This window comes from Pristiophorus japonicus, chromosome 23 (genome assembly GCF_044704955.1).
Source record: "Pristiophorus japonicus isolate sPriJap1 chromosome 23, sPriJap1.hap1, whole genome shotgun sequence".
Taxonomy (NCBI): domain Eukaryota; kingdom Metazoa; phylum Chordata; class Chondrichthyes; family Pristiophoridae; genus Pristiophorus; species Pristiophorus japonicus.
The window spans coordinates 34,001,789-34,014,157 of NC_091999.1; the positions used below are offsets into that span (position 1 = coordinate 34,001,789).

A 12,369-nucleotide genomic window follows, 5' to 3' on the forward strand; every position below is an offset into this window, starting at 1 on the left:
TCATGGAGATTTTAACCTACATATCGATTGGTCAAATCAAATCGCACAGGGTAGCCTTGAGGAGGAATTCATAGAATGCATACAGGATTTCTTCTCGGAACAGTATGTTCCAGAACCTGCAAGGGAGCAAGCTATCTTAGATCTGGTCCTGTGTAATGAGACAGGAATAATAAACGATCTCCTCGTAACAGATCCTCTCGGAATGAGTGATCACAGTATGGTTGTATTTGTAATACAGATTGAGGGTGAGGAAGAAGTGTCTCAAACAAGCGTACTATGCTTAAACAAAGGGGACTACAGTGGGATGAGGGCAGAGTTGGCTAAAGTAGACTGGAAACACAGCTGAGTGGCACAATTGAGGAACAGTGGAGGACTTTTAAGGAGCTATTTCATAGTGCTCAGCAAAATTATATTCCAGTGAAAAAGAAGAGCGGAAAGAGAAGGGATAACCAGCCATGGATAACCAAGGAAATAAAGGAGAGTATCAAATTAAAAACCAATGCTTATAAGGTGGCCAAGGTTAGTGGGAAACTAGAAGATTGGGAACAGTTTAAACGACAGCAAAGAATGACTAAGAAAGCAATAAATAAAGGAAAGATAGATTACGAAAGTAAACTTGCACAAAACATATAAACGGATAGTAAAAGCTTTTACCGATATATAAAACGGAAAAGAGTGACTAAAGTAAATGTTGGTCCATTCGAAGATGAGAAGGGGATTTAATAATGGGAAATGTGGAAATGGCTGAGACCTGAAACAATTATTTTGCTTCGGTTTTCACAGTGGAAGACACAAAAACCATGCCAAAAATTGCTGGTCACGGGAATGTGGGAAGGGAGGACCTTGAGATAATCTCTATCACTAAGAGGGTAGTGCTGTACAGGCTAATGGGACTCAAGGTAGACAAGTTTCCTGGTCCTGATGAAATGCATCCCAGGGTATTAAAAGAGATGGCGGAAGTTACAGCAGGTGCATTCGTTATAATCTACCAAAATTCTCTGGGCTCTGGGGAGGTACCAGCGGATTGGAAAGCCGCAAATGTAACGCCTCTGTTTAAGAAAGGGGGCAGAGAAAAGGCAGGTAACTATAGGCCGGTTAATTTAACATCTGTAGTGGGGAAAATGCTTGAAGCTATCATTAAGGAAGAAATAGCGGGACATCTAGACAGGAATAGTGCAATCAAGCAGATGCAACATGGATGCATGAAGGGGAAATCATGTTTAACTAATCTACTATAATTATTTGGGGATATAACGGGCATGGTGGATAGAGGTGTACCGATGGATGTGGTATATTTAGATTTCCAAAAGGATAAGGTGCCACACAAAAGGTGACTGCAGAAGATAGAGGTACACGGAGTCAGAGGAAATGTATTCGCATGGATCAAGAATTGGCTGGCGAACAGAAAGCAGAGAGTCGGGATAAATGGGTCCTTTTCGGGTTGGAAATCGGTGGTTAGTGGTGTGCCACAGGGATCGGTGCTGGGATCACAAATGTTTACAATATACATAGATGGCCTGGAAGAGTGGACAGAGTGTAGTGTAACAAAATTTGCAGATGACACAAAGATTAGTGGGAAAGCGGGTTGTGTAGACGACACAGAGAGGCTACAAAGAGATTTAGATAGGTTAAGCGAATGGGCTATGGTTTGGCAGATGGAATACAATGTCGGAAAATGTGAGGTCATCCATCTTGGGAAAAAAAACAGTAAAAGGGAATATTATTTGAATGGGGAGAAATTACAACATGCTACGGTGCAAAGGGACCTGGGGGTCCATGTGCATGATTCCCCAAAAAGTTAGTTTGCAGGTGCAGCAGGTAATCAGGAAGGCGAATGAAATGTTGGCCTTCATTGCGAGAGGGATGGAGTACAAAAGCAGGGAGGTCATGCTGCAACTGTATCGAGTATTGGTGAGGCCGTACCAGGAGTACAGCGTGCAGTTTTGGTCACCTTACTTAAGGAAGGATATACTAGCTTTGGAGGGGGTACAGAGACGATTCACTAGGCTGATTCCGGAGATGAGGGGTTTACCTTATGATGATAGATTGAGTAGACTGGGTCTTTACTCGTTGGAGTTCAGAAGGATGAGGGATGATCTTATAGAAACATTTAAAATCATGAAAGGGATAGACAAGATAGAGGCAGAGAGGTTGTTTCCACTGGTCGGGGAGACGAGAACTAGGGGGCACAGCCTCAAAATACGGGGGAGCCAATTTAAAACCGACTTGAGAAGGAATTGTTTCTCACAGAGGTTTGTGAATCTGTGGAAGTCTTTGCCCAAGGAAGCAGTTGAGGCTAGCTCATTGAATGTATTCAAATCACAGATAGATAGATTTTGAACCAATAAGGGAATTAAGAGTTATGGGGAGCGGGCGGGCAAGTGGAGCTGAGTCCACGGCCAGATCAGCCATGATCTTGTTGAATGGCGGAGCAGGCTCGAGGTGCTAGATGGCCTACTCCTGTTCCTAATTCTTATGTTCTTATGTTCTTATCAAACACTCCCAGAACAGATACAGCGTGGGTTGGAGACAGAGTAAAGTTTCCTCTTCACTGTCTCATTAACCATTCCCTGGGCAGGTACAACCAAGCTCATGGTCTACAGGGCTGTCGTAATACCCGCCCTCCTGTATGTCTCAGAGGCATGGACAATGTACAGTAGACACTTTTTCTCGCTGGAGATATATCACCAACAATGTCCCCGCAAAATCCTACAAATCACCTGGCAGTACAGGCACACCAACATCAGCGTCCTAGACCAGGCTAACGTCCCCAGCATTGAAGCACTGACCACACTCGATTAGCTCCGCTACGCAGACCACATAGTTCGCATGCCAGACACGAGACTCCCAAAGCAAGTGGTCTATGCGGAACTTCTTCACGGAAAATGAGCCAAAGGTGGGCAGCGGATACGTTACAAGGACACCCTCAAAGCCTCCCTGATAAAGTGTGAGATCACCACTGATATCCCTGGCCAGGGAGTCCCTGGCCAAAGACCACCCTAAGTGAAGGAAGTGTATCCGGGAGTTTAATCACCAAGAGCATGCAGAAAACAAGTGCAAGCAGAGGAAAGAGCGTGCTGCAAATCGGTGCCACCCACCCCTTCCTTCAACAACTATCTGTCCCACCTGCGACAGAGTCTGTGGCTCTCGTATTAGACTGTTCAGCCCCAATTAACTCACTTCAGGTGTGGAAGCAAGTCTTCATCGATTCTGAGGGACTGCCTATGATGATGATGATGATAACACAGGTTAGATGCAGAGTAAAACTCCCTCTACAATGTCTCACCAGACATTCCCAGGCAGATACAGCTTTGTTTATTGAAGGTTAGATCTCCCTCTTGCCTGTCCCAAACACTCCCAGGGTATGTACAACATTGGTTAGATACAGAGTTAAACTCCCTCTACACTGTCCCATCAAACACTCGCACAATAGGCACAGCAGGGGTTAGTCAGAGAGTAAAGCTCCCCATAGACTGATCCATCAAATACTCGCATCGCAGTTACGTCATGGATTAGATAGAGAGTACAACTCTTGCAACACTGCCCCAATAAACACTCCCAGCGCAGGTATAGCAAGGGTTACTTACAATGTAAAGCTCCCCCAACACTATCCATCAAACACACCCAGGGGAGGAACAACACGCGTTAGATAATGAGTAAAGCTCACCCTACACTCTCCTATCAAACACTCCGTGGAAAGATGCAACACGGAGTAGATGCAGATAAAAGCTTGCTCTACACTATCCAATCAAGAACTGCCAGGGCAGGTACAGCACGGGTTAGACAGAAATGTTTAGGCTGGGTTTTCCAGAACTTGGGGCCTTGGCAACAGAAGGCACAGCCACCAAAGCCATCAATGGTTGAACAATTATAATCAGGGATGCTCAGGAAGACAGATATCTCATGGGTGGGCGGAGGGGGGGGGGCGGTGTGGTGCTGGTTGGGGCTGGAGCAGTTTACAGAGCTAGGGAGGGGCGAGGCCATGGAGAGTTTTGAAAATGTATTAGAATTTTGAAAGCAAGGCGTTGCTGAACGAGAAGCCAATGTAGTTCAGCGAGCACAGGGCTGATGGGTGAGCTGGACTTGGTGAGAGTTAGGGCATGGGCAACCGAATTTTGGATCAACTCAAGTTTATGCAGGTGAGAATGTGGCAGGAATGCGTTGGAATAGTCAAGTCCAGAAGTAACAAAGGCAGGGATGACGGGTCAGCAGCGGATGAGCTGAGGCAACGGCGATGTTACAGAGGTGGAAATATGTATTCATAATTATGCTGTGGATATGTGGTCAAAAACATACTTCAGGGTTAAGTATGGCACCAAGGTTGCAAACAGTCCGGTTCAGGCATAGACACAAGTTGGGGAGAGGGATTGAGTCGGTGGCTAGAGAGCTGAGTTTGTGGCAATGACAATTACAAATATCAGAATATTTCACAGGCTATCACGTGCAAAATGTGTGGATGCATTTTAAAATTCAATCGGTTCCAAAACCAGGTTACAGAAAGTTACGGATTTCAAATCTTCTGCAAGACAGTTCAATAAAGGGGCGGTTCAAAGGATTTCAGCTGAGTTTAAACTGCAGTTAAGTCTATTACAACGACAACTCGTGTACTCAAACGGAACAAGTTTGGGGTTTGATATAATAGAAGGTGAACTAGGTGAGAAGTGATGTAAGTTAGATTAAGAAAAAGCACTAAAATGGAACAGTCGGTAACAGAACATCAATTAGTCTCCTCTGATCATGGAGCAATCAAAAAGTCGACACACTGTTTTTGAAACGAAGATAATTTGTTCAACATTTATACAAGATATTAATCTCCAGCCCATATATAGGGGTTATTAAGATAATCGGAAACAAACAAGAGCAGCCAGAATGAACATGGTTCAGTGCCCAAAGCAATCCCAGTAAATCCTGTTCTATTTACAAATGCAGCTTTTCTCCTCAGACCATTTAAAACTAAGATGAGGAGGAATTTCTTCTCTCAGAGGGTTGTAATCTGTGGAATTCTCTGCCCCAGAGAGCTGTGGAGCCTGGGTCATTGAATATATTTAAGGCTGAGGTAGACAGGTTTAACCGAGTTGTTCACAATCAGGAAGGCTTTAGATTGAGTCAGGGAACAGAGTAGTTCTGCTCACACAATCAAAGAATGATTACAGCACGAAAGGCCATTCGGCTCGTCGAGCCCTTGCCGGCTCCCAACTAGTCTCACTGCCCCGCCCTTTCCCACCGGTCCTGCAAATGTTTTCTTTCAGATACTTATCCAATTCCCTTTTTAAAGCTGTGATTGAGTCTGCCTCCACCACCCTTTCAGGCGGTGCATACCAGATCCTAACGACTCACTGCATAAAATAGATTATTCTTCCATTGTCTTTGGTTCTTCTTCTCATCCACTTTAAATCCGTCTCCTCTGGTTCTCGACCCCTCCACCAATGGGAACAGTATCTCTCAATCTACTCTGTCCGGACCCCTCATGATTTTGAACACCTCGATCAATTCTCCTCGCAACCTTCTCTGCTCCAAGGAGAACAACCCCAGCTTCTCCAGTCAATCCACGGAACTGAAGTCCCTATTCTCGTGAATCATTCTTGTCAATCTTTTCTGCACCCTCTCTAAGGCCATCACATCCGAATCTGCGGTGCCCAGAATTGGACACAATGATCCAGTTGAGACCGAACCAGTGTTTTACAAAGGATCATCATAACCTCCTTGCTTTTGTACTCTGTGATGCCCACGATCCTGCAAGCTTTTTTAACTGCTTTCCCAACCTGTCCTGCCACCTTCAGCGATCTGTCCACATATACCCGCAGGTCTCACTGTTCATGCATCCCCTTTAGGATTGTACCCTTTCGTTTATATTGTCTCTCCTTGTTCATTTAATCATGCTTTTCTAATTTTATTTCTTAACTCAGATTCACGGCCTCATTTTATTTCTTCCTCCGAACCCCACAACTTAATCTGGCAGCGTAATGTTGGCGAGTGGTGATTGATTGCCCTGGGAACCAACAGGAAGAGATGTCAGAGGCCGGAGGGCAGAGGGTGCAGCGTGTTCTGCAACAAATCACGGTGCTTGAGGGGTGGATCCTGAGTCGGCCCATCGGGTAAGTATGTTTCAACATCTGTTAAACAATTTATCTTTAAAAGTTAAATTGAGATTTCCTTTGTCAACAAAACAGTTTAACATCTGTCAGTATTTTATTTCCATTTATGAGTTCCTATTATGAGTTTCAGACACTTCAGTTCCAAGTGTACCAGGTATTTAAAGGTCATTCATTCCCTCTTTTCATGTCGCTGTTAGTTAAAGGGACAGAGATTGATTTCCTCTCATTATGCATTTGTAGTAGTAAAAGTAACATCCTTCCTGTTGGTAGTGATTTACATTCTGTGCTGGGCGAGATGACTGGTGGCATCAACCTTTAAAATACACATTCTCGTGTTCAAATCTCTCCAGGGTCTCACCCATCCCTATCTCTGTAACCTTCTCCAGCCCACCAATCCTCTTAACAGTTTGTTTTTTTTGGAACAGAGGAGGCTGAGGGCAGACGTTAATGAGGTGTAGAAAATTATGAGGGACCTAGATAGAGTGGATAGGAAGGACCTATTTCCCTTCGCAGAGAGGTCAGCAACTAGCTGAACCTTTTAGCCAGTATGTAGCAAGCCCAGCAAGAGAGGGGGAAGTTCTGGACTTTGTATTAGGGATTGAAGCTGGGCAGTTGGAAGGGGTATCAGTGGGAGAGCATTGGTGCTATTGATCGTATTTCTCTTAGATTTAGGGTAGTTATGGAAAAGGACAAAGAAGGACTAGGAATAAAAGTTCTCAATTGGGGGAAAGCCAATTTTACTGAACTTAGATGTGGTTTAGCCAAAGTGGACTGGAAACAGCTACTTGAAATGGTGAGAGATTGGGAAATGTTGGTGTTCAGAGGGACCTTGGTGTCCTTGTACACGAATCACTGAAAGTTAACATGCAGGCACAGCAAGCAATTAAGAAAACAAATGTTATGTCGGCCTTTATTACAAGAGGAGTTGAGGATAATAGTAAACATAAGAACAGGAACATAAGAAATAGGAACTGGAGTAGGCCATACGGCCCCTCGAGCCTGCTCCGCCATTCAATGAGATCATGGCTGATCTGATCATAGACTCAGCTCCACTTGCCCGCGAGCACTCCATAACCCCTTATCCCCTTATCATTTAAAAAACTATTTCTGTCTCAAGTTTATTCAATATCCCAGCTTCCACAGTTCTCTGAGGCAGCGAGTTCGACAGGTTTACAACCCTCTGAGAGAAGAAATTCTTCCTCATCTGTTTTAAATGGGCAGCCCCTTCTTCTAAGATCATGCCCTCTAGTTCGAGTCTCCCCCCATCTTATACGTTTCGATAAGATCACCTCTCATTCTTCTGAATTCCAATGCGTAGAGGCCAAAACTACTCAACCTTTCCTCATAATTCAACCTGCTGATCCCTTATATCAACCTAGTGAACCTTCTCTGAACTGCCTCCAAAGCAATTATATTCTTTCCTAAATATGGAAACCAAAACTGCATTCAGTATTCCAGGTGTGGCCTCACCAAAACCTTCTATAGCTGCAGCAAGACTTCCCCGCTTTTATACTCCATCCCCTTTGCAAAAAAGGTCAAAAAACAATTGGCCTTCCTGATCACTTGCTGTACCTGCATACTATCCTTTAGTGTTTCATGCACAAGTAACCCCAGGGCCTGCTGTTTTGCAGTACATTGCAATCTTTCTCCATTTAAATAATAACTTGCTCCGAGACATCTTACTGCAATTATATAGGACCCTGCTGAGACGACACCTGGAGTATTGTGTACAGTTATGATTGCTTACCTAAGGAAGGATGTACTTACCATTGAGGATGGCAACGAAGGTTCGCCAGACTGATACCTGGGATGGAGGGATTGTCCTGTGATGAGAGATTGAGTAGACTAGGCCTATATTCTGTACAGGTTAGAAGAATGAGAGGTGATCTCATTTTAAAACGTAAAAATTCTTACAGGGTTTGACAGTATAGATCAGGGGTGTCAAACATACGGCCCGCGTGCCGAACACGGTCCCGCAAGCCTCTTCCTCCGGCCCACCACGTGTTTTAATTTATATGAACCCTCCCCTCCCCCCCGCCCCGATCTTTTGCTTGCTGACTGGAACACAACTTGAATTTGACGGCCGTCACGGAACAGGAGGAGGGTGGTGGAGGCACGGGGAAGGTCAGTCGGTGTCCACGGGGCGCAATTCTGGGACAACGAGGGCACTCACATGGACTGTCAATGGGAGATAAGTTTCGAGTGAGGCAGTGAGTAGATAAACACCAAGAGAGAGGGGGAGGAGTGTCGCTGGAACTCCAGGTGATGTAACAGATGATGGGGGTTAGTGCAGGGTAGGTAGTGAGGGGGTTGTGTTCTTGCACTTCTCCCCCCTCCTCAGCCCCAGTGAGGCGCTGATTTTAAAATTCTCAGTTTCCTGTTCAAACCCCTCGATGGCCCCGCCCCTCCCTATCTCTGTAACCTCCTCCAGCCCCTACAACTTTCCCTCTCTCTGTAACCTTCTCCAGTCCCGACACCTCTCCCTATCTCTGTAACCTCCTCCAGCCCCTACAACTTTCCCTCTCTCTGTAACCTTCTCCAGTCCCGACACCCCTCCCTATCTCTGTAACCTCCTCCAGCCCCTACTCCCTCCCTATTTCTGTAACCTCCTCCAGTCCCTACACCCCTACCTATCTCTGTAACCTCCTCCAGACCCTACACCCGTCCCTATCTCTGTAACATCCTCCAGCCCTACACCCCTCCCTATCTCTCTAACCTCCTTGAGCCCCTACACCTCTCCCTATCTTTGTAACCTCCTCCAGCCCTACACCCTTCCCTATCTCTGTAACCTCCTCCAGCCCTACACCCGTCCCTCTCTCTCTAACCTCTTCGAGCCCCTCCACCTCTCGCGATCTCTCTAACGTTGTTAGGGTTAACTTCAACCCACCACTAGGATTCTGTTAGCCTTAAAGTAAATGCAGGTTTTATTAATACAAGCCGGCAGGGGAGCTATCCTTGAAGGAATGCTCGAAGATAGAGCCAGAGACATATTACTTTATACAGTTTCAGATTATAGCATTAAGTAAATACGCAAGTTCGAATTAATACATGCTGATTGATTAATACATGATTGGTACAGCGCTTCCTCCAATCTGGCTTCTATATGCCTTAATTGGCAATTCCAAATACATGTTGTTATGATTCTTTTTAATTAACTCTTATCTTGCTATACAATTCAAATTCTATGTTATCTGTGTCTGTGCCCAGCTCCCAAGGCCTTTGGTCTATGAATTGGAACATCTGCTCCTCTGTGGAAGGCATCCCACACATGGTTCCCACAGTCTGAAAACAGGCTGTGGGATCCATTTTAAAAACCTCTTAACTCCATTTTAAAACATCGCAATTGTTATTATTAATTGTAATTTCAATTTGTAATCTGCCCTTTCAGTACCTCCTGTTGATCCCTGATTATTTCTAAATAATCAGCTGACCACATATATGTTCTGAGCCATCTGCTGGAAATGGTGATATCAAGTCCATATTCCTGGGATCGCTCGTAGTTCCATCTTTTGCGGAGTATTTACACACTACCCCTGACCATTCCCCTGGCACGCCATTTATATTTCTTTTTGTACATACAGTGCATAAGCTCGGGGGTCTTGGTTGTTTCCCTAACGCGTTGCAAAATCATTCGCCTCCCTATCATGCCTACATTACAAAATTAACAAGGCTGTTTGCTGTTCGGCTAGAACCACGTGGTTGTATATCTCTCTGATCTGACACATCAGATATAGTTGGATCACGATACATGTCCCTTCCACTACCATTATTATCTCAATTAAATGCCACATCAATTTGAGGACTGCGTAGGCTTCAGGTGACCAGACCTTAAAAATATCCCACCATGAACAACAATCTTCCTTTCCCTGCCTTATCCTAACCTGATTCCTATGTCTCCCGCCTCGGTTTCGTTGATCAGGCGATAGGATTGGGACACTCACGACTCAGATCAGGTGTTATGCCGTTTTTTTTTGTTTGATTAACCCTCTTTGGATCTAGCAAAGGCTTTCTGCGTTCTTGGTTGCGGGCCTTGGCCAACCTCTTCTTCCTGCATCTCTTGTATCTGCCTGTGCAGTCTCCCAGGAGCATCAACACCACTATCAGCTGCACTAGGACTAACACATGGGATATAATTCGAATCGCTATCTTGTAACTTTACTCGGGTAAGCCTCGCCTGTCTTTGCACTTGTTACATAACATCACCAACCAACTCAAGGCTATTACTATCTTTACTGCCACTAGAGTATGGGAAAGGATCCTTATCCAGGGATGTATAATCTCAAGTACCAAGGCGGGTTTTTCAGGTTATCCTTTATTTCACTGTCCAGTTCTTCAGCTTTCTCCTTCAGCTCTTAATATCTTTTAATGTTATTTCTTGAGCTCAGTTAAATCTTCAAGTAACAGGTGAATTGATTGTGCTTGCTCTTCCATGTAAACATCCATGCCTTGCTTATCTCATCACTTATATTTCATGTCATTGTCTTCCTGGCATGTCATGTTTGCTCTTCCCACTGCCACCGACAGTCTTGGAGTAACGTAAGTTCCCAGGCTAGTTACCACACAATATTCTCCTCGCCCATGATAGGTGTAATGTGTGGGTTCGGTTCGGGCAGGGTTTATTCCCATGACACATCCTTCCGTAGTATTGTCAAACCCGCAGCTATCCTTGCTCCCGTCTCCCACTGGGTGAGGGCATATAGTTAGACTCCCTTCTCTCCGGCACATGGATAAAGATATTCCCCTTATATTTCCATTCTTTTTGATCTCATACTGGTCCATCGCGGATGCACTCTTCCCCTCGTATTATGTTTGTTTCCCCTCACATCCTCCTGTAACCGCATACACCCTTGTCATTCCTTTCAAAAAGGGCCACATTACAGCAAAAGTCTAAAGGGACAAAGTTTGTTAAAAAGACAAGCCTGAAGGCTCTGTGCCTCCATGTGAGGAATATTCGTAATAAGGTGGACGAATTAACTGCACAGGCACCAATTAATGAATATGATATAATTGGCACCACGGAGACATGGCTGTCCTAAGGCTGTGTCCCCTGGTTCTGGACTTCCCCAAAATCGGGAACAAGCTACCCGCATCTAACCTGTCCCGTCCCGCCAGAATCCTTATGTTTCTATGAAATCCCCTCTCATCCTTCTCAACTCCAATATATAAAAATCCAGTTGATCCAGTCTCTCCTCATATGATAGTCCAGCCATCCCGGGAATCAGTCTGGTGAACCTTCGCTGCACTCCCTCAATAGCAAGAACGTCCTTCCTCAGATAATGAGACCAAAACTGAACACAATATTCCATGTGAGGGCTCACCAAGGCCCTGTACAACTGCAGTAAGAATCTGTTGAATCTGCATTTTACTGTAACTCTATGACATTTTGAACCGATAAAGAAATGGAATCGTGAAATGTATCTGTGTCTCTCAGTCTCTGCCTCACTCTCTACCTCTGTCACTTTAGAGGTCTGTGCATGTGTTTGCGTGTTTGAGTCTTTGTCTCCCTCACGCTGCCTCTCTCTGACTCACTCTGTCTTTCCCTGTTTTTCTGTTTGTCTCGATCTCTCAATCTGCCCGTGTCTTTCTCACAGTGTCCAGTTCTGTTCCAAAGGGATTCTCTCAGTCTCTCCGTCTGACTGTCTCTCTCTTTCCCATCATCACTGTCTGTCGATGTCTCTACCTGTCTGTCTCTCTTTGCCTGTCTCTGTTCGACCCTGTCTCTAACCTGTTGAGTATTTCCATCATTTTCTGTTTTTATCTCTGTCTCTCGCTCTCACCTCTCACTATTTCTCTCTCTCTCTCTTTGACGCTCCCTTTTTCCATGTCTTTGTCTTTGTCTCTGGCTTTCGTATACTCTTTGCCTCCCTCTCTTTATGGAGCACACACACACACATATCTGTGTATGTGTGTGTTTGAGTCTTTGTTTCACTCAGTCTGCCTATCCCTCTCAGTCTCACACTTGCTCTCTCTCTATTTCTCTAGCTCGCTGTCTGTCTCTCCCTGTTCCTGTTTTTGTATCTGTCTCTCAATGTGTCTGTCTCTTTCTCATGGTGTCTAGTTCTTTTCACAGCTCGATTCCTGCTGTCTCAAAATCTACACCCGTCAGTACCTCTTTAGTATAGTCGTGAGTATCCCCACCTGTCATGAGGGAGGAAGCATTTTCGAAATGTAGAATTGTACTTCTGTTATTCGGTATAGATTCATATTAAAAGTTCCAGAGCAACATAGAAGAGTAAAAATACAGCAAGACGATATTGGCTCTTCCATATTTTTA

General features: G+C 44.8%; 1 pseudogene; it reads left to right on the forward strand.

The window, feature by feature from the left end:
• LOC139235475 (probable G-protein coupled receptor 139) overlaps positions 1-12,369 on the forward strand; it is a 71,525-nt pseudogene that overhangs the window by 21,751 nt on the left and 37,405 nt on the right.